Source organism: Callithrix jacchus, chromosome 1 (assembly GCF_049354715.1).
Source record: "Callithrix jacchus isolate 240 chromosome 1, calJac240_pri, whole genome shotgun sequence".
NCBI classification, from domain to species: Eukaryota; Metazoa; Chordata; class Mammalia; order Primates; family Cebidae; genus Callithrix; species Callithrix jacchus.
Genome location: NC_133502.1, coordinates 111,987,596 through 112,009,772, shown reverse-complemented (window position 1 = coordinate 112,009,772; position 22,177 = coordinate 111,987,596). Strand labels below are relative to the sequence as shown.

Genomic DNA, 22,177 nt, shown 5'->3' with positions numbered 1-22,177 from the left:
GTGAGTGGAGATTGTGCCACTGCATTCCAGCCTGAGCAACAGAGTGAGATTCTGTCTCAAAAAAAAAAAAAAAGAATAAATTTTTTTACAGTGCACATCTTTGATGCAGAAAATATCTCACCTTATAAAACTGTACAAGAACAATATGTATAGCGACAAGTGAGAGAAATCTGGGGGCACCTTGTTTGTGTCCCTCAGCACAATTTCTGAGGCAGAATGTCTCCTGCCTCAAATGGTGTGAAGAGAAGATAGGCCACCCTTCCCCGACCTTGGCAGCCTCATCATGGTCCATAACACAAACAGTATGAGAATATCTCAACCCACTCGATACTCACGTGAGGACTTGTCACAGCTCTGCAGGTAAAGATGCAAAAGAAAACAACAAAAAACAGTTGCTGTTTGCGTCAGATTTCCTTATAGTAGCCACCAAAATGTACAGCCAAAAGGAAAAACAAAACCATCAGCATGCAGTAGCTCCAACCCGGGATTTTTTTTTAGCTGGGACATATGAGGATGGGTAACAAAAAAGTTGTCAGGATTGGCGTTAAGACCTATATGAACAGAATAAAAGTTGTTCATTCAGCTCAAGGTTTGCTGTAACATGGGGGTAAGTCAAACCAGAACTAGTTCTGAGGAACTGACGAAAGTCAGTCTTGTCTGGGAAGTTTTGGTTTTGCTTTCAGCAGTTTGTCTGTGAACGGGATTGCATTCCTGATTTGGCTCTCGGCTTAGCTTTGCCTGGTGTTTAGGAATGCTAGTGACTTTGGCATGTTCATGTTGTTTCCTGAAACTTTGCTGAAGTTTATCAGCTTAAGGAGTTCTTTGGGCTGAGACTATGGGATTTTCTAAATACAAAATCATGTCATCTGCAAACAGGGGTAGTTTGACTTCCTCTCTTCCTGTTGGATGCCTTTTCTTTCTTTCTTTCTTTCTTTCTTTCTTTCTTTCTTTCTTTCTTTCTTTCTTTCTTTCTTTCTTTCTTTCTTTTTTCTTTCCTTTCTTTCCTTTCCTTCTTTCCCCTTCCTTCCTTCCTTCCTTCCTTCCTTCCTTCCTTCCTTCCTTCCTTCCTTCCTTCCTTCTTTCTTTCTTTCTTTCTTTCTTTCTTTCTTTCTTTCTTTCTTTCTTTCTTTCTTCCTTTTTCTTTCTTTCTCATTCTTTCTTTTGCCTAATTGCTCTGGCCAGGACTTTCAATATTATGTTGAATAGGAGTGGTAAAAGAAGGCAACCTTGTCTTGTGCTTTTCAAGGGGCATGCTTCCAGCTTTTGCCCATTCAGTGTGATGTTGGCTGTAGGTTCATCATAGATGGCTCTTATTATTTTGATTTATGTTCCTTCAATACCTTGTTTGTTGAGAGTTTTTTTTTTTTTAACACCCCTTGAGAGTTTTTAACACCCTTTCATTCCCTCTCTTTCCCCTACTCTTAAATGTGCTCCAGCTTCCCCAGTATCCCTGAAACACATTTAGGAATAGGGGAAAGGGACAGAACTAAGAATATCAGCATGTCTTAGCACTGTGCCAGGAAATGTACTAGCTTCCTGGGGCTTCTGTAACACATGACCTCAAGCCCTTGGCATTCCTTGACTTATAGTTGCCTTGCTTCAATCTCTGCCTCCATCTTCAAATGGCATTCCTTGCTGTGTGTATCTATGTTCCTCTCCTCTTACAAGAAAACCAGCTGTTGGATTAGTGCCTACCCTAATGTACTATGACCTCATTTAGACTACTTCTGTGTACACCCTATTTCCAAATAAGTTCACATTCTGAGGTCCTCGGTAGACATGAATTTGGGGGGACCATTATTCAACCAGCCTCACTTCATTTCATAGTGCTGCATTTCATTCTCAGTGCAACGTGTGGTTTACAGTTAGACCCATAACACACATGAGAAAACATGTTCAAGATCAAGCAATGTTTCCTTAGTTTCATGGCTGAATTTGAACTCAGACCTCAGTGACCCCACTATACCATGAGGCTTGTGATTGGTGAGATTAAAACCAGATGGTAAGAAAAGGCCAACTTGAATATAGGCCCGGATGATCAATCCCTCTCCTGCTACCTCCTTCCCTTTTCCTTGTGCTTATAGGGGTAGGATCAGCAGAGATGGGGATCTGAACACTCAGACCGAGGATGTTTTCTTAGTTGCATTTTTCTAATGCATTTTGTCCTCTCTCGTTGCCTGTCCTCTAAGCCTTCCCTGCCTCCTTGTTTTTCTTCTGTAAAAGCACGGCTCATCTTTTTCCTCCTTGTCCTGCATCTCTTTTCACTCCATCCCTTGAACAAAAAGTACTTCAAGAAGTACTACGAAGCTGTGTAGTACCTACAAATGGGAGTGGCTGCCTAGACTGCAAGAGTTGGGGCTGCATCTGTGGGAGCTGTCCTTCCTCTGGGGACCTACTTCTACACCCATGGCTCCAGGCTTGTGGTTTCCATAGGAGCTGCCATTCTCTTACCTGATGCTCTGTTTCTGGCCTCAGTGACTGGCTGAGGAATGGACATGTCCCCTGTGTGGCTTTGAGTTTTAGTATCTATGGAAACCACACCTCACCCTCCCAGAGTTCCTGTCCCTTTTTGGGAGTGAGGTGCACTCACCACGATTCCCTTTCCTGTCTTGGGTAGCCTTTTTCCAGGCTTGGCCTGCCTCTCCTCTTCACTCTTTCCTTTGGGCAGCTCAGCTCTGTTTCTCCACACTTCAGGGCATCCTGAAGCAAAGGAAGATCCAGGTATTTTCACAGCAGGGCCAAATAAAACTCAAGCTAGTATCTCAGCACATTAGCCTGCCTCATAAATCTGTTTGTCTAAAGAAAATAATGGGTGGTACATACCAAGGTGTTAATAAAGGCATTTCTTGGTGGAGGACTTGCAGGTAACTTTTTTAGTTTTTTTGTTAAACTTTTAGTTTAGATTTTCAGTTTGTTACATAAACTCTTGTCATGAAGGTTTGTCATACAGATTATTTTGTCACCTAGATACTAAGCCTAGCATCCAGTAATTTTTTTCTCATCTCCCTCTCCCTGGGGCCACCACCCTCAGGTAGGCTCCAGCATGTTCCTATCATTTAGTTCCCACTTATATGTGAGAACATGTGGTATTTGGTTTTCTGTTCCTGCGTTAAGTTGCTGAGGATAATGGCTTCCAGCTCCATTCATGTTCCTGCAAAAGACCTGCTCTTTTTTATGGCTGTATTCCATGTTTTATATGTACCATATTTTCTTTATCCAATCTGTTACTGATAGGCATTTAGGTTGATTCCATGTCTTTGCTATTGTGAATAGTGCTGTGATTAACATGTGTGTGCATATGCTTTGTGATAGAATGATTTACATTCCTTTGGGTATATACCCAGTAATGGGATTGCTGGATTGAATGGTAGTTCTGTTTTTAGCTCTTTGAGGAATTGCCATGCTGCTTTCTGCAATTTTCACAATTGAACTAATTTACACTCCACCAATAGTGTATAAGCATTCCCTTTCCTCCACAACCTTGTCAGCATCTGTTACTTATTAACTTTTTAATAATAACCATTCTGACTGGTGTGAGATGATATCTCATTGTGATTTTTGATTTGAATTTCTTTAATGTTCAGTAATATTGAGCTTTTTTGTATGCCTGTTGGCCCCATATATGTCTTCTTTTAAAAAATCCCTGTTCATGTCCTTTGACTTTTTAATTGTGTTGTTTGATTTTTTTTAAGTTTAAGTCCCTTGTAGATACTGGATATTAGACCTTTGTCAGAGGCATAGTTTGTAAACATTTTCTCCCATTCTGTAGGTTGTGTGTTTACTCTGTTGATAGTTTCTGTTGCTGCATAGAAGCTCTTTAGTTTAATTAGATCCCATTTGTCAATGTATGATTTTGTTGCAATTGCTTTTGGTGTCTTTATCATGAAATCTTCACTCACTTCTGTGTCCCAAATGGTATTGCCTAGGTTGTCTCCCAGGGTTTTTTATAGTTTTAGGTTTTACATTTAAGTTGTTAATCCATCTTGAGTTGATTTTTCTATCTGGCGTAAGGAAAGAGTCTAGTTTCCATCTTCTGTATATGGTTAGCCAGTTATCTATCCCACCACCATTTATTGAATAGGAAGTCCTTTCTCCATTGCTTGTTTTTGTCAACTTTGTCAAAGATCAGATAGTTGTAGGTGTGCAGCCTTATTTCTGGGCTCTCAATTCTGTTCCATTGGTCTATGTGTCTGTTTTTGTACTAGTACCATGGTGTTTTGGCTACTGTTCCCCTGTAGTATAGTTTGAAGTCTGATAGCATGATACTTCTGGCTTTGTTCTTTGTGCTTTGATCGCTTTGGCTATTTGGGCTCTTTGTTGTTTCCATATCAATTTTAAAATAGCTTTTTCTAGTTCAGTGAAGAATGTCACTGGTAGTTTGGCAGAAATAGCATTGAATCTATACATTGCTTTGGGCAGTATTGTTATTTTAATGATATTGATTCTTCCTATCCATGAGCATGAAATGTTTTCTCATTTGTTTGTGTCATGTCTGATTTCTTTGAGCAGTATTTTCTAATTCTCATTGTAGAGCTCTTTCACCTCCCTATTTAGCTGTATTCCTAGGTATTTTCTTCTTTTTGTGGTAGTCATAAATGGAATTGTGCTCCTGATTTGGCTCTTGGCTTGGCTATTGGTGTATAGGAATGCTAGTGATTTTTTTTTTTACATTCATTTTGTATTCTAAAACTTTGCTGAAGTTGTTTATCAGCTTAAGGAGCTTTTGGGCTGAGACTAGGGGGTTTTCTAGATATAGAATCATGTCATCTGCAAACAGGGATACTTTGACTTGCCCTCTTCCTATTTGGATGCCTTTTCTTCCTTTCTCTTGCCTGATCGCTCTGGCCAGAACTTCCAGTACTATGTTGAATAGGAGTGATGAGAGAGGGCATCTTTGTCTTGTGCTGCTTTTCAAGGGGAAAGCTTCCAGCTTTTGCCCATTCAGTATGATGTTGACTATGGGTTTGTCATAGATGGCTCTTATTTTGAGGTATGTTCCTTCAATACTTAGTTTGTTAAGCATTTTTATCATAAAGAAATGTTGAATTTTATAAAAAGCCTTTCTGCATCTATTGAGATAATCATGGGGTTTTTGTCTTTAGTCCTGTTTATGTAATTAATCACATTTATTGATTTGAGTATGTTGAACCAACCTTGCATCCTGGGGATAAAGCCTACTTGATCATAGTGGATTAGCTTTTTGATGTATTGCTGGATTCAGTGTTTTGTTGAGGATTCTTGCATCAATGTTTATCAAGGACATTGGCCTGAAGGTTTCTTTTTTTGTTGTGTCTCTTCCAGTTTTTGGTATCAGGATTATGCTGGCCTCATAGAATGAGCTGGGGAGGGGCCCCTTCTCCTCAATTGTTTTGGAATAGTTTCTGTAGGAATAATACCAGCTCTTCTTTGAACATCTGGAAGAATTTGACTGCAAATCCATCAGGTCCTGGGCTTATTATTTTTTTTTGAGTGGTGGGGGTTGGTAGGCTATTTATTACTGATTCAGTTATGAAGCTTGTTATTGGTCTGTGCAGGGATTCAATTTCTTCCTGGTTTATTCTTGGGAGGGTGAATGTGTCCAGACATTTATAAATTTCTTCTAGATTTTCTAGTTCATGTGCGTAGAGGTGTTCAAAATAGTCTCTGATGGTTGTGTTTCTGTGGGGCCAGTGGTAAATTCCCTTTGTTGATTCCTATTGTGTTTATTTGGATCTTCTCTCTTTTCTTCTTTATTAATCTAGCTAGCAGTCTATCTTTTTTTTTTTTTTTTTCCAGAAAACCAGCTCCTGGATTCATTGATCTTTTGAATGGTTTTTCATGTCTCATTCTCCTGCAGTTCAGCTCTGATTTTGGTTATTTCTCATCTTCTGGTAGCTTTGGGGTTGGTTTGCTCTTACTTATCTAGTTCTTTTAGGTGTGATGTTAGGTTGATAATTTGAGACCTTTCTAACTTTTAGATGTGAGCACCTAGTGCTACAAATTTCCCTTGTAACACTGCTTTAACTATGTCCTGGAGATTCTGGTATGTTGTGTCTTTGTTCTCATTACTTTTAAAAAAACTTACTGATTTCTGCCTTAATTTCATTGTTTACCTGAATGTCATGCAGGAGCAGATTGTTTAATTTCCACATAATTGTATTGTTTTGAGCAATGTTTTTAGTCTTGATTTCTATTTTTATTGCACTGTGGGTTTGACAGAGTGATTGGTATGATTTTAGTCTTTTGCACTTGCTGAGGATTGTTTTATGTCTGATTGTATGGTTGATTTGGGAGTATGTGCCATGTGGCAATGAGAAGAATGTATGTTCTTTTGTTTTTGGGTGGAGAGTTGTAGATGTCTGTCAGGTCCATTTGGTTCAGTGTTGAGTTCAGGTTCTGAATATCTTTGTTAATTTTCTGACTTAATAATCTGTCTAATATTGTCAGTGGGGTTTTGAAGTCTCCTCCTATTGTTGTGTGAAAGTCTGATTCTCTTTAAAGGTCTCTAAGAACTTTTTTTATGAATCTGATTGCTTATGTATTGAGTGCAAGTGTATTTAGGATAGTTACATCTTCTTGTCCAACTCTTTACCATTATGTAATGCCCTTCTTGGTCTTTTTTGATCTTTGTTGGTTTAAAGTCTGTGTTGTCTGAAATTAGGATTGCAATCCTGTTTTCTATTTTCCTATAATTTTTTTTCTATCCCTTTATTTTGAGCCTATGTGTGTCACTGCATGTGATATGAGTCCCTTGAAGACAGCATGCCATTGGTTCTTGCTTCTTTATCCAGCTTACCACTCTGTGCCTTTTAATTGGGAGCATTGTTTGTGTGGTTTCTTTATACTGTCACTGGTCTATGTACTTAACTGCATTTTTGTAGAGGCTGATAACTGTCTTTCCTTATTATATTTTGTGTTTCTTTTAGGAGCTCTTGTGTGAGCAGGCCTGGTGGTAATGTATTCCCTCAGCATTTGCTTGTCTGTAAGGATCTTTTTTCTTCTTCACTTATGAAGCTTAGTTTGACTGGATATGAAATTCTTTGTTAAAATTTATTTTCTTTAATAATGTTGAATATAGGCCTCTAATTTCTTCTGGCTCATAGGGTTTCACTGAGAGGTCTGCTGTTAGTCTGATGGGCTTCCCTTTGCAGATGACCTATTCTTTCTCTCTAGCTGCTTTTAACATTTTTTTCTTTCATTTCCACCTTGGAGAATCTGATGATTATGCGTCTTGGCGACAATCTTGTACAGTATCTTATGGGGGTTCTCTGCATTCCCTGATTTTGAATGTTGGCCTCTCTAGCTAGGTTGGGAAACTCTCATGAATGATTTGCTGAAACATGTTTTCTAAGTTTCTCCCATTCTCCCCATCTTTTGCAGGAACACCAATACATTATAGATTTAATCTGTTTACATAATATCATATTTCGTAGAGGTTTTATTTTTTTTATTATTATTTTTTTAAATTTTTTATTGGATTTTAGGTTTTGGGGTACATGAGCAGAGCATGTAAGACAGTTGCGTAGGAACACACATGGCAGTGTGCTTTTCTTTCCTTCTCCCCTTCACCCACATTTGGCTTTTCTCCCCAGGCTATCCCTCCCCACCTCCCCCTCCCACTGGCCCTCCCCTTTTCCCCCCAATACACCCCAGTGTTTAGTACTCCCCTCTCTGTGTCCATGTGTTCTCATTTTTCATCACCCACCTATGAGTGAGAATATGCGGTGTTTCATTTTCTGTTCTTGTGTCAGTTTGCTGAGGATGACGTTCTCCAGATTCATCCATGTCCCTACAAATGACACAAACTCATCATTTCTGATTGCTGCATAATATTCCATGGTATATATGTGCCACATTTTTCCAATCCAGTCTATTATCAATGGGCATTTGGGTTGATTCCAGGTCTTTGCTATTGTAAACAGTGCTGCCATGAACATTCGTGTACATGTGTCCTTATAGTAGAACGATTTATAGTCTTTTGGATATATACCCAGTAATGGGATTGCTGGGTCAAATGGAATTTCTATTTCTAAGGCCTTGAGGAATCGCCACACTGTCTTCCACAATGGTTGAACTAATTTACACTCCCACCAACAGTGTAAAAGTGTTCCTTTTTCTCCACATCCTCTCCAGCATCTGTTGTCTCCAGATTTTTTAATGATCGCCATTCTAACTGGCGTGAGATGGTATCTCAATGTGGTTTTGATTTGCGTCTCTCTGATGACCAGTGACGATGAGCATTTTTTCATATGATTGTTGGCCTCATATATGTCTTCTTTCGTAAAGTGTCTATTCATATCCTTTGCCCACTTTTTAATGGGCTTGTTTGTTTTTTTCCTGTAAATCTGTTTGAGTTGTTTGTAAATTCTGGATATCAGCCCTTTGTCAGATGGGTAACCTGCAAAAATTTTTTCCCATTCTGTTGGTTGCCGATCCACTCTAGTGACTGTTTCTTTTGCCGTGCAGAAGCTGTGGAGTTTCATTAGGTCCCATTTGTCTATTTTGGCTTTTGTTGCCAATGCTTTTGGTGTTTTGTTCATGAAGTCCTTGCCTACTCCTATGTCCTGGATAGTTTTGCCTAGATTTCCTTCTAGGGTTTTTATGGTGCCAGGTCTTATGTTTAAGTCTTTAATCCATCTGGAGTTAATTTTAGTGTAAGGTGTCAGGAAGGGGTCCAGTTTCTGCTTTCTGCACATGGCTAGCCAGTTTTCCCAACACCATTTGTTAAACAGGGAATCCTTTCCCCCTTGCTTGTTTTTGTCAGGTTTACCAAAGATTGTATAGTTGTAGATATGTTGTGTTGCCTCCGGTGCCTCTGTTTTGTTCCATTGGTCTATATCTCTGTTTTGGTACCAGTACCATGCTGTTTTGATTACTATAGCCTTGTAGTATTGTTTGAAATCCGGTAGTGTCATGCCTCCCGCTGTGTTCTTTTTGCTTAGAATTGACTTGGCTATGCGGGCTCTCTTTTGGTTCCATATGAAGTTCATGGTGGTTTTTTCCAGTTCTGTGAAGAAAGTCAATGGTAGCTTGATGGGGATAGCATTGATTCTGTAAATTACTTTGGGCAGTATAGCCATTTTCACGATATTAATTCTTCCTAACTATGAACATGGAATGTTTCTCCATCTGTTTGTGTCCTCTCTGATTTCATTGAGCAGTGGTTTGTAGCTCTCCTTGAAGAGGTCCCTTATGTTCCTTGTGAGTTGTATTCCAAGGTATTTTATTCTTTTTGTAGCAATTGCGAATGGCAGTTTGTTCTTGATTTGGCTTTCTTTAAGTCTGTTATTGGTGTAGACGAATGCTTGTGATTTTTGCACATTGATTTTATATCCTGAGACTTTGCTGAAGTTGCTTATCAGTTTCAGGAGTTTTTGGGCTGAGGCGATGGGGTCTTCTAGGTATACTATCATGTCGTCTGCAAATAGAGACAATTTGGCTTCCACCTTTCCTATTTGAATACCCTTTATTTCTTTTTCTTGCCTGATTGCTCTGGCTAGAACTTCCAGCACTATATTGAATAGGAGTAGTGAAAGAGGGCATCCTTGTCTAGTGCCGGATTTCAAAGGGAATGCTTCCAGTTTTTGCCCATTCAGTATGATATTGGCTGTTGGTTTGTCATAAATAGCTTTTATTACTTTGAGAAACGTTCCATCGATACCGAGTTTATTGAGGGTTTTTAGCATAAAGGGCTGTTGAATTTTGTCAAAGGCCTTCTCTGCGTCAATTGAGATAATCATGTGGTTTTGTTTTTGGTTCTGTTTATGTGGTGAATTACGTTGATAGACTTGCGTATGTTGAACCAGCCTTGCATCCCCGGGATGAATCCTACTTGATCATGATGAATAAGTTTTTTGATTTGCTGTTGCAATCGGCTTGCCAATATTTTATTGAAGATTTTTGCATCTATGTTCATCATGGATATTGGCCTGAAGTTTTCTTTTCTCGTTGGGTCTCTGCCAGGTTTTGGTATCAGGATGATGTTGGTCTCATAAAATGATTTGGGAAGGATTCCTTCTTTTTGGATTATTTGTAATAGTTTTAGAAGGAATGGTACCAGCTCCTTTTTGTGTGTCTGGTAGAATTCGGCTGTGAACCCATCTGGACCTGGGCTTTTTTTGTGTGGTAGGCTCTTAATTGCTGCCTCGACTTCTGACCTTGTTATTGGTTTATTCATAGTTTCAGCTTCCTCCTGGTTTAGGCTTGGGAGGACACAGGAGTCCAGGAATTTATCCATTTCTTCCAGGTTTACTCGTTTATGTGCATAGAGTTGTTTGTAATATTCTCTGATGATGGTTTGAATTTCTGTGGAATCTGTGGTGATTTCCCCTTTATCATTTTTTATTGCATCTATTTGGTTGTTCTCTCTTTTCTTTTTAATCAATCTGGCTAGTGGTCTGTCTATTTTGTTGATCTTTTCACAAAACCAGCTCTTGGATTTATTGATTTTTTGAAAGGTTTTTTTGTGTGTCAATCTCCTTCAGTTCAGCTCTGATCTTAGTTATTTCTTGTCTTCTGCTGGGTTTTGAGTTTTTTTGATCTTGCTCCTCTAGCTCTTTCAATTTTGACGATAGGGTGTCAATATTGGATCTCTCCATTCTCCTCATATGGGCACTTATTAGCTTTTCTTGTTGCATCGATCCTTTTACCATTATGTAATGTCCTTTTTGTCTCTTTTGATCTTTGTTGCTTTAAAGTCTATTTTATCAGAGATGAGAATTGCAACTCCTGCTTTTTTTTGCTCTCCATTTGCTTGGTAAATCTTCCTTCATCCCTTTATTTTGAGCCTTTGTGTATCCTTGCATGTGAGATGGGTTTCCTGGATACAGCACACTGATGGGTTTTGGATTTTTATCCAATTTGCCAGTCTGTGTCTTTTGATTGGTGCATTTAGCCCGTTTACATTTAGGGTTAATATTGTTATGTGTGAATTTGATACTGCCATTTTGATGCTAAGTGGCTGTTTTGCCCTTTAGTTGTTGTAGATTCTTCATTATGTTGATGCTCTTTAGCATTTAGTGTGATTTTGGAATGGCTGGTACTGGTTGTTCCTTTCTATGTGTAGTGCCTCTTTCAGGAGCTCTTGTAAAGCAGGCCTGGTGGTGACAAAATCTCTGAGTACTTGCTTGCTCGCAAAGGATTTTATTTTTCCTTCACTTCTGAAGCTCAGTTTGGCTTGATATGAAATTCTGGGTTGAAAGTTCTTTTCTTTAAGAATGTTGAATATTGGCCCCCACTCTCTTCTGGCTTGTAGTGTTTCTGCCGAGAGATCTGCTGTGAGTCTGATGGGCTTCCCTTTGTGGGTGACCCGACCTTTCTCTCTGGCTGCCCTTAGTATTTTCTCCTTTATTTCAACCTTGTTGAATCTGAAGATTATGTGCCTTGGGGTTGCTCTTCTTGCGGAATATCTTTGTGGTGTTCTCTGTATTTCCTGCCTTTGAGTGTTGGCCTGTCTTGCTAGGTGGGGGAAATTTTCCTGGATGATGTCCTGAAGAGTATTTTCCAGCTTGGAATCATTCTCTTCGTCCCCTTCTGGTACACCTATCAAACGTAGGTTAGGCCTTTTCACATAGTCCCACATTTCTTGGAGACTTTGTTCATTCCTTTTTGCGCTTTTTTCTCTGATCTTGGTTTCTCGTTTTATTTCATTGATTTGATCTTCGACTTCAGATATTCTTTCTTCTGCTTGGTCAATTCAGCTATTGAAACTTGTGCATGCTTCGCGAAGTTCTCATATTGTGTTTTTCAGCTCCTTTAATTCATTCATATTCCTCTCTAAGTTATCCATTCTTGTTATCATTTCCTCAAATATTTTTTCATATCTTTTTTCAAGGTTCTTATTTTCTTTGCATTGATTTAATACATGTTCTTTTAGCTCACAAAAGTTTCTTATTATCCACCTTCTGAAGTCTAATTCCGTCGTTTTGTCACACTCATTCTCCGTCCAGCTTTGTTCCCTTGCTGGTGAGGAGTTTTGGTCCTTTCTAGGAGGCGAGGTGTTCTGGTTTCGGGTGTTTTCCTCCTTTTTGCGCTGGTTTCTTCCCATCTTTGTGGATTTATCCACTTGTCGTCTGCGTAGTTGCTGACTTTTCGATTGGGTCTCTGAGTGGACACCCAGATTGTTGGTGATGAAGTATTTCTGTTACTTGGTTTTTCTTCTACCAGTCTAGCCCCTTCATTGTATGACTGCTGAGGTCCACTCCAGGCCCTGCTTGTCTGGGGTGCACCTATAGCAGCTGCGGAAAAGCGAGGGATGCTACCAGTTTCTTTTTCTGCTATCTTTGTCCCAGAATGATGCCTGCCAAATGTCAGTCTTTTGGATATAGAGGGGTCAGGGAGCTGCTTGAGGAGACAGTCTGTACTTTGTAGGAGCTCAATTTCTGAGCTGTGAACTCTGTTGTTCATTCAGGGCTGATAGGCTGAAAAAACCCTTTTTTTCTCAGATGCTCTGTTGGTGGGGGGGGGTTGAGGCTTTCCTTGTGAGTGTCCGCCTCGCTGTCCTGCCCAGCTAGGAGGCAGTCAAATCACTATTTGCCTGCCGAGGATCCGCCCTGCTGGTGTGAGGTTCGCCCTGTTGCTGCAGGCTCTGCCCTTCTGCTGTGGTCTCTGCCCTGTTGCCACGGTCTCTGCCCTGTTGCCACGATCTCCGCCCTGTTGCCATGGGCTACGCCCTGTAGTGGAGTCTCTCTGTTGTGCCAGGTTGCTTCGGCAACGGCAGGCTACATCAGCAATGGGCCTGTACCTCAGTGGGGGCTGATTGCCTCGGTAATGGCGGACGCCCCTCCCCCACGGAGCTGCGCTTTAAGAAAACCTCCTCACCAGGAGGGTTTGGAATTGCCGTTTTCTTTGTCGCACTGCGCTAGCCCAAACACTTTGTCCCTGGGATTTCCTGGGCTGGCTCACTACCCAAGTCCCATTCAGTCTCAAGTTTAGCTCTCCCAGGTCTCAGTTTGCCGGTTCAAGAGGGCACCCGTAACAGTGCGCTTTTGTATGGAGCGCTGTGGAGCACCTCTGCGCTCCAGCGCGGGCCAGAGCCGCACAGGCTGCCAGCACCAGCCGAGACCTCTGCCTGGCATCCCGCGTCTCTTTTATACCTGGAAATTTCCCTGTTCTGTGGGCAACTAAGATCCGTCTGGAAATGCGTCCCCGACTCACCCTCTCCACACATCCAGCAAGAGCTTCAATCCTGGGTTGTTCTCATAGCACCATCTTGAGTCCTCTCTCTCTGCTTGGTTTTATAAGGGGGAAAAAATGCAGCCTGAGGAGGAGAAAGAAATGCAGTTCAATTTTGAAACAGGCAAAGAGCAAGAGCTAAGGAAGGGGTGAGAACTGTGAGGAGGCAGCAGTTTACCTAGAACCTGCTTTAGCAACGTTTTCAATATTAGGAAGCAGGGATCTGCTGTGAGTTTATCTGGAATGTGAAGGAAGCAGGTGAAGAGCAGCTTAATCTCTTGAAAATGGGGGCGGGGGCTGGGTGTGGTGTCTCATGCCTGTAATTCCAGCACTTTGGGAGCCCGAGGTGGGCAGATCACCTGAGATCAGGAGTCTCTACTAAAAAATAACAAAAATTAGCCAGGCATGGTTAATCCCATGCTAGAAAGATGGGATTTCATTTTGGGATGATGAAAATGTTTCAAAATTAATTGTAGTATTGGTTGCACAACTCTGTGCATATACTAAAAACCATTGAAAGGTATGCTCTAAATCAGCAGTACCCAACCTTTTTGGCACCAGGGATCAGTTTCATGGAAAACAATTTTTCCACGCATTGTGGGCAGGGTAGTGGGAATGGGTTCGGGGTGAAACTGTTCCACTTCAGGTCATCAGGCATTAGTTAGATTCTCATAAGAAGAGCAACCTAGATCCCTTGCACGTGCAATTTATAATAGGATTTGCACTGCTATGAGAATCTAATACTGCCACTGATCTGACAGGAGGTGGAGTTTAGGCAGTAATGCTTGTTTGCTGTGCACTCACCTCCTGCTGTGTGAACCAGTTCCTAATAGGCCATGGATGGGTACTGGTTCACCGTCCAGGGGTTGGGAGCCCCTACTCTAAAAGAATGAATTGCATAGTGTATGAATTCGATCTCAAAAGCTATTAGAAAACATGGAACTAGACTGAGTCATAATAAGTGGTCTGCAAAGTATGAAATTGTACTGAGATATGATGAGGGTCACTCACTACCCAACACGCTAGAAGGGTTTCCCAGAATACTATTGGCAGCAGTTATAGAAAAATAAAACATTTGATCAAGTCTCAATTGAATTGGTGATATAAGGATGGGCAGGACCCAAACTGTCAGAAACAAGGTAACCTCAGCGCCAGCTGCTTTCTTTGCCCACCTCTCATGGTTCATAGAGCCTCTCTCCCTCAGCTCATCTCTGCTTCTCTTTGTACATCTCATCTGTTCAACTCTCACTGCTAATTTCCTCAGTCTTTCCCTCTACTCCAAACTTCTTTTCTCTTTCTGGTGGCTTCTGCTTTCTCAGAGTTTCTGCTGCCTCAGTGCCACTCCTGGCCCATCATGGATTCTAGCATCCTCCTGAGCCTTCCTTGTCAGGCCTACCTACCTCTGTCTTGAAAATCTGAGTGGCCAATTCAGTCTCTGGAAGCCAGCCATATCCCAAACCTTTCCAATCTTTTTAGTTCTGGCTCTGGGAACCCAGAGGAGGCATGACCGTTGGACCCCAGCACCTAGGCATGGTGTAAGATGAACTGGTGTGGTCCCCAGCAACTCTGGCCTGAAGGATCTCCAAAGCCAGCTGGTTTCCCAGGGCTGATCAGGGCTACAGCATGTTCCCAGGACTAAACTGAGGACAAGTCTTAAGTCCATTTGCCTTAAGACCTGGGGGATCTCCATAAAATGATTAGACCAAGTACCGAAGACTTGCAAACTCAAACTCAGATAAAGGAAACTTGAATTCAAACTTAGGTAAAAGAAATGAGAGGTTCTCACAATGACTTTGGTTTTAGCTTATTTTTTTTCTTTTTAAAGTGAAGTGATGACTCATCTCTTTAAATACAGTCAAGAGACAGCTGACTCATGTTTTGGTGTTAGGTCAGTGGTTCCCAAATATGGCTGCAGATTAGAATCCCCTGGGGAACTTAAAACATAGAGGTGTGTGGGCACTACCCAAGACCTCTTGATCCAAAATCTCCAATGTGGGGGGTCCAGGAATCTGCATGTTTTGAAACTCGTCAGTGGTTCTATAGTAACAAGCCATGCTCTAACTGGTGGATCAGCATTAGGGAAACCCTGGGCTTGATGACACTGATGGCAGCAATCCTTGAAGGGAAGTAAGCAAGAGGAAGAAAAGGAAGGTGAAACCCAAACTTCAGATGTGAACATCTGTCTACGTTTCTTAGATTTTCTTTCTCTAAGAAGAGCTGATATGATTCTCAATCTACTAATAGGGAGGAAAAATGGAAGCATGCAGATGTAAGTTGATCTCACCTAAGGTGACAGAGCTAACGGCAGGTCCGCTTTTAGCAACCATTGTAACTGGCTGGAGGCGTGGTGCTATGTGGAAAGTAGAAAGAGCAGTTGACACCGAGGGCAGAGAAGCTGGATTTGGTGCTACTTCTTACTAGCTCTGTGCTTTGACCACTGGCTGTAAAATGCCTGAACAAAGTTTTATAAATTACATTTTCTAATTTATATAGAAAGCCTAGAATTTGGCTGGGTGTGGTGGCTCATGCCTGTAAGCCCAGCACTTTGGGGTGACCAAGGTGGGAAGGTCACTTGAGCTCAGGAATTCAAGACCAGCCTGGACAACAGGGCAAAAACCTATTGCTACAAAAAATACAAAAATTAGCTGGGTGCAGTGGCATGTGCCTGTAGTCCCAGCTACTCAGGAGGCTGAGGCAGTAGAATTGCTTGAGGCTGGTAGGCTGCAGTGAGCCAAGATTGCACCATTGCACTCCAACCTGGGCAACGGGAGTGAAAACCTGTCTCAAAAAAAAAAAAAGTCCAAAATTTCTTGAATTGGTTAATTAATATAAATAGGGCTTTCTTGCTCCTTTTGCTTAAGTGGCATGTTAAAAATTAGTGGCTTCTTTAATGACTTGTACTTATTCTGAACACTGTACCAGATAAGGTAGAAAACAGAGACAAAAAATAAAGCAATTAATGTGCAAGTGTTGCTTTTCCTGCTTGTTACTCTGGAATCATAAGGCCACATGTCTATACTTTCCAGTTATTCATTCAACAGAGGATATTTATTTATTGAGCGACTTTATGTTCTAGGTAGTGGGAATGCAGAGGTGCATCACATGTTGTCTCTGTTTCCAGGGTCTCCTGTCCAGCGAGGAGAATAATGAGTGAGCAGAATTATCCTTCAGGGTAGTCACCAACTCTCTTCCAGCCTGCTCTGACAACTTGTGCTCTGAGAGACACTGGGGCCTGTGTCTGTCAGCCAGAAGTGGGATGCTAGTGATGATGGTGGCGGCTGTATATGTGCCACAATAGAAGTGGCTTCTAGGACTGTATAGAAAGTCCTATATATGGCATAGAAAGGAGCTAATTAATTCTAAGTTGAATGGCCTGAGAAGGTTCCCTCATTTTACAAAAGAGGAAACCGAGGCTTTAGAGGGATTAGGTAAATAGGTGGCCAGTGGGAAAATGAAGAGCCTTTAGGAATTGCAGGGTGAAGAGGACAGTGTCTTGCTCCTCATTTTCAGCAGCCACCTCTGCCCTCTCCACTCCCCCCATCATCCCTCGCTCCTCCTCTGACCTTAGCACCTTCCCCTCCTCCCCTGCAGATCAGCAGCAGGTAAGCTAGCCCTATGTAGAGGAACACAGGGGTCACAATCAGAGACTTTAGAAACAGACCTCTGTGTAAATCTTTGTTTCACATCTTAGCACCTGTAAGACCTCAAACAAATGGCTTCCTCTCTTGGTGCCTGTTTCATTATCTGTGAAATGGGCATCATAAAAGGCTTGCCTTGTAGAGTTGTGCAAATGAAATGAGTTGATACATGGAAAGTGCCTAGAACAGGGCCTGCTGGCATATAGCAAGTGCTCAATAAATGTTAATTATCTTATCCTCATGCTATTACCAGCTTGGTGTGGCCAACCAAAGATCTTATTCCCAAAACATGACTTCGTTCATTTTCCCCTCAAATTTAAATTTTTAAAAGTTTAGGTTTTCCAGGTAACACCTTGTATCATTGTTAAGTATTTTTTAAATACCAAGAAAAGTGAAAAAAAAAAAAATGTAAAGATTACCCAAATACCCAACCACAGAGATAATTGCTGTCAGTATTTTCATGAAGATAATTCCCCATAGATCTCTGGACACATTCTGATTTAGTGGTACTTATTAAAATTTCATTCATATGAATGTGACTTTAATGGACACATTCTGATTTAGTGGTACTTATTAAAATTTCATTCATATGAATGTGACTTTAATAAGTACCATTATATCAGAATGTAATTTAGTGAACTGTTTTATCATTCTTCACGGTTATCATGAGCATTTTTCCATGTTGGTAATTACAGACCCCATGATTATTTGTAAAGACTGTTAAGTATTTTATTGTATGTGTAGGCCATAATTTGCTTAAGCCATCCCCTAGTGATGGCAATTTAGGTTGCTTCTAATTTGTAAGTGTTGATATTACAAAACCACGGGCACCATGAATGACTCTTCACAATCAGCTCTATGCCCTTGTCTGATTATTTCCTTGGGGTAACTTGCTGTAACTGGATCAAAGTGCATATACCTGAGGACACATGTCCCAGTGAAGTAGCTCATATTGTGGGAAAACAGATTGGCCAGTTAGCTGGTTTGGCAGGATCTACATAAATGTGGCTTTTGCAACAATTTAGGACCTAGCTACGGGAGGGCAACTAACCAGACCTGTCGACAGTTTATGGGAGGCCAAATAGTTGAAGGCTATCCCTGCCCACAGGTTTCACACAACATTTTTCATTTTTTTTGAGATGGAGTTTCACTCTGTCGCCTAGGCTGGAGTGCAGTGGCACGATCTCTGCTCACTGCAACCTATGCTGCCCCGGTTCAAGTGATTCTCCTGCCTCAGCCTCCCAAGTAGCTGGGATTACAGGTGCCTGCCACTGCCCCACACTAATTTTTGTAGTTTTTAGTAGATACAGGTTTCACCATCTTGGTCAGGCTGGTCTTGAACTTTTGACACACAACATTTTTCTGTCCTGAGAGGGGACTCTGGGAGAATTTACTGACCTCTTCATTGGTTTGTCAGTGCCCTACATTTTCTCTGAATTCCTGGCTTTTCTAGGAAGTCAGGTTAGGGAAGTTCAATCAGCTGAAAAATGTCACGTAATTTTGAGGAACCTTGTGAGGGTACAATGTCTAAGGGTATTTTGCTCCACACAGGCTTGGGGCAGATTTTTTCAGGCCCCAAACTTTCCTTACCACGTGGCAGTGATCCTGAGCAAATGAAGCTGGGGTGAGGGGCAGTAAACAAGAGTGGTAATCACAAGACCCACCAGCTTCTGCTGGCTAGAGAGTGGTAGAAGATGAATGGAGGCTGGGAAGGAAATGACCACAGGAGGGACTGCATCATGGTTTGGCCAGCTCAGGCTGGCTCCTCTCACAGGTAGAGAATGCCTGGACCTTCAACCTAAGCTATAGGTCAGCCAGTCTACACATTTCCTTCCAGTCTTCCTTCCTCACCACCTCAGATACAGTTCTGGGCTTGAACGTTCCATCACACAGCCTTGGGATGGATGCGCAGTGACCAGGAAGGTTCAACAGAATGTGCAGTTTGCTGCAACATTTACTCATTCTTAACTGATAAAAAAAGCACTAATACAGGTTACCGGTCACAGAGAGCATGTCCAAGTACTTTATGTGTATCAACCCATTTAACTCTCACAAAAACCCTAGGAGGTGGGTACTTTCATTGTTCCCATTTTATGAATAGGGAAATGGAGGCACAGAGAAGGTAGACAATTTGCTGAAGGTCACACATCACATAAATGGGAAAACAGATTTAATACCCCATAATCTGGCTCTGGGTTTTCTTTATTTACTATTGCTTCTCTTTATTGTTATTATAATGTTGGTAACAATGGGCATCTGTGATTCTGTCTTCAACCAGACACTCCTAAGAAAAACAGATAATGTCAGGGGTGATCAATCTTGAGCCTGTTGAGTAAAGTGAAACTTCTTAAGAGTAATCAAAAGTGGATCAAACAAAAGAGAATTAAATGGAGCCCCACCTGCCCTGGGATTGAGAACCAGAAAGACACCTTTAGGGACATAACAATGGGGATTTTAGCTGGGATTTGTGATGTTATCCAACACTGACAAGCTTTGCATTAAAAGTAGGATGTACATGGACATCTTTACCCTTCCTCTTTGTCGACTCTAGTTCCTTTCCCTCCCTTGGTTTTTCTGTCCTTTCTTTATAGGCTACAGCTGCTTTATATCTAATAAACATACACACACTTTTTTTGTTTGTTGGTTTGGTTTTTTTTTTTTTGAGGTGGTGTCTCATTCTGTCACCAGGCTGGAGTGCAGTGGTGCAATCTCAGCTCACTGCAACCTCCGCCTACTGGGTTCAAGTGATTCTACTGCCTCAGCCTCCTGAGTAGCTGGGACTACAGCTAATATTTTTTGGATTTACACACTATTAATCTCTCCTGAATGTGCATATTCTCTCTGTGTGTTGATGTATTGTACATATGTAATTTGTCTCCACCAATTATTAACTTCCTAAAAATGTTATTTATTCATCTGAGTTAATAAACATTTTACTCCATGCAGTGTATATCCAAGATCATGAAATTAGGACCTCACTGCTCAAGAAAACAGGAAAACAGTTGAGCTGAATGAGGTACCTAAAGCTGCCAAGGGCCCAGGCAAGAGGCCTGAGCCGTGATGTGATATATTGAGAATGAAGAGACAAGGATATCCAGAAACTGACCAAAGAGTAGACAGAGTCAGCAAGCTATTGTGCAGTGGACAGGAAGGAGATTGGCGTGGCTGTAAGGGCTGGTCTGGAGATAAGGCACAGTGTGTTTCAATTATGGATACATAAGTGGGGATATTCATTCCCTGTCCACACCCACACTGGACAGTCAACACTCCTCCTCTAGCAAGAGATTTAAAGATAATCATGGTACTTTAACTTGATACTAGCTCAATCACAAAACATACTTGCTACATATTCTTTTCTATGGATGTATTTGTGTATGTGTGTGTGCATGAACATGCATGTGTTTGTAATTATTCATTTCCAGTAACATCTTGAAGTTCAAACCAGAGCATTTTCATAACCGGCCTGACCTTTGAGGAAGTAGCATCTGTCTCACTTCACCCTCTCCACATTCATTTCTCAGTTCCCTCACGGCAGCTCCTCCCTTCATAGCTATCCAACTTGAGCCTTCCCTGACTGTCCACAGAATTTCCCGTTGCTTCCCTTTCACATAATTTAGGAAAAATATCAAAGAGTAACTTCTCTCTGAGCTCTATGACCTACATTCATCAATCTTTCTTAGTAGCAATTTAGATTTTCAAGATCCACTTTCTCTGAAAGTCCCAACTGCCCTCACAACTTCATCCTTTTAATCAGCCTACCCAGAAATACCAACCCTCTTGAGAAACAATAAGGACATTTCTTTTTTCCAGGCAATATAATGAAATCAGTTTTGAAATCAAGAACGAATCCATATTCTAGCTAGGACTATCCAGGTTGTTTAGAAAGGATTTAAGGCTGTTTACAAGAGCTGTCAGATACAGTATACAGCATACATAACATATATTAAAAGAGCACAGAAAAGTAGCGCCAGAAAGGGAGGGAAATAAGAATAGGAGAGAATCACTGATGCCTCCTTTACTCAGACACAAGCCAGGAAGGCGTACCTGCTGTCAGGATCTGAGGGCTTGACATGCTTGTATTACCATCACATTTTCCAGGCTTAAGACACCCATCACCTGTCTGTCTTCCGGCTTCCATGCCCTTTTAGTTCTTCCTCCACACTGCAGCAAAAATGATCTCATAACACAAGTGGATCAATCATTTCCCTTACTTAAAATTTTCAACTGGCTGGTGCAGTGGCTCATGCCTGTAATCCCAGCACTTTGGGAGGCCGAGGCGAATATATCATGAGGTCAAGAGATCAAGACCATCTTGGCCAATATGGTGAAACCCTGTCTCTACTAAAAGTACAAAAATTCGCTGGGTGGTGGCATATGCCTGCAGTCCCAGCTACTCGGGAGGCTCAGGCAAGAGAATCGCTTGAACTCGGGAGATGGAGGTTGCAGTGAGGCGTGATGGCATGACTGCACTCCCACCTGGCAACAGAGTGAGACTTTGTCTCAAAAAAATAAACAAAACAAAACAAAAAACAACACTGGCAACCACTTCCCACCATTTAGAACAGAATTTGGACTCTTCAGCATGGCTGTCAGGGGCCTGCATGATGGACTCTCCAATCTCATCTTGTGCCCCTCCCTGCTCTCTAGTCACCCTGGCCTCCTTCCTAGCCCTTGAACTCCCTAACTTAATCTCTTGTCAAAGCTTCTGTGCTCATTGAACCTCCTGCTGGGGATACACCCTTTTGTATGGCTGGCTCAGTTTAAATTTCACCATTTCAAAGAAGCCTCTGTCCCACCCATTCCATTTAAAATTGGTTCCCAATTTGGCAGTTATTTAGCTTGGTCCCTTATTGATTGGTATTGCTGTACTTACATAGTCATTTGTTTGTTCATTATATGTTTCCACACATCCACTTCCTTGACCCCCTACTAGAATGTGAGTTCCATGAGGGCAAGAACCATGTCTGTCTTGTTCCTTCTTGAATCCTCAGTGTCTAGCTTGAAGTTTGACATGTAGTAAATGCTCAGTAAATTAGTTGAGTGAAAGAACTAAATTTACTCTAAGCTTTCGAAGCCAACCTTGGACAGTTAAACAATTGATAGTATTTCCAAGATTTGGGGAGCAGGGACAACTGAAAGCAACTTGTCACTTGGGGAAACACAACTATTTTGGTATTAAGATCAAAGGAAAGTTTTTTCTAGTGTTCTTTAGAAAGCATACTGTGTAATGAAATACAGAATTTTTCTTCATCATTTTTAGACCATATTTAATAACTAGTTTCAAAAAAGTTGTTTTATTAAAATAACTTTATGAAAGGCTAATTGTACTATAGATACTGCAATTCAGTGTACACATCTCTTGCTAGGATACCAGTACCAATATGGTG

General features: G+C 41.3%; 2 protein-coding genes across 3 annotated transcripts in view; one reads left to right on the top strand and one right to left on the bottom strand.

Moving 5' to 3' along the window:
• The window catches only part of PDCD1LG2 (programmed cell death 1 ligand 2), a 59,071-nt gene extending 58,446 nt beyond the window's left edge, over nt 1–625 (bottom strand). For both annotated transcript variants that reach the window (XM_035305223.3, XM_035305218.3), the window contains exon 1: nt 336–625. The gene's annotated coding sequence lies outside the window, so the exon portion shown is untranslated. The remainder of the gene's footprint in view (nt 1–335) is intronic.
• The window catches only part of PLGRKT (plasminogen receptor with a C-terminal lysine), a 281,104-nt gene that overhangs the window by 127,071 nt on the left and 131,856 nt on the right, over nt 1–22,177 (top strand). The window lies entirely within an intron of this gene.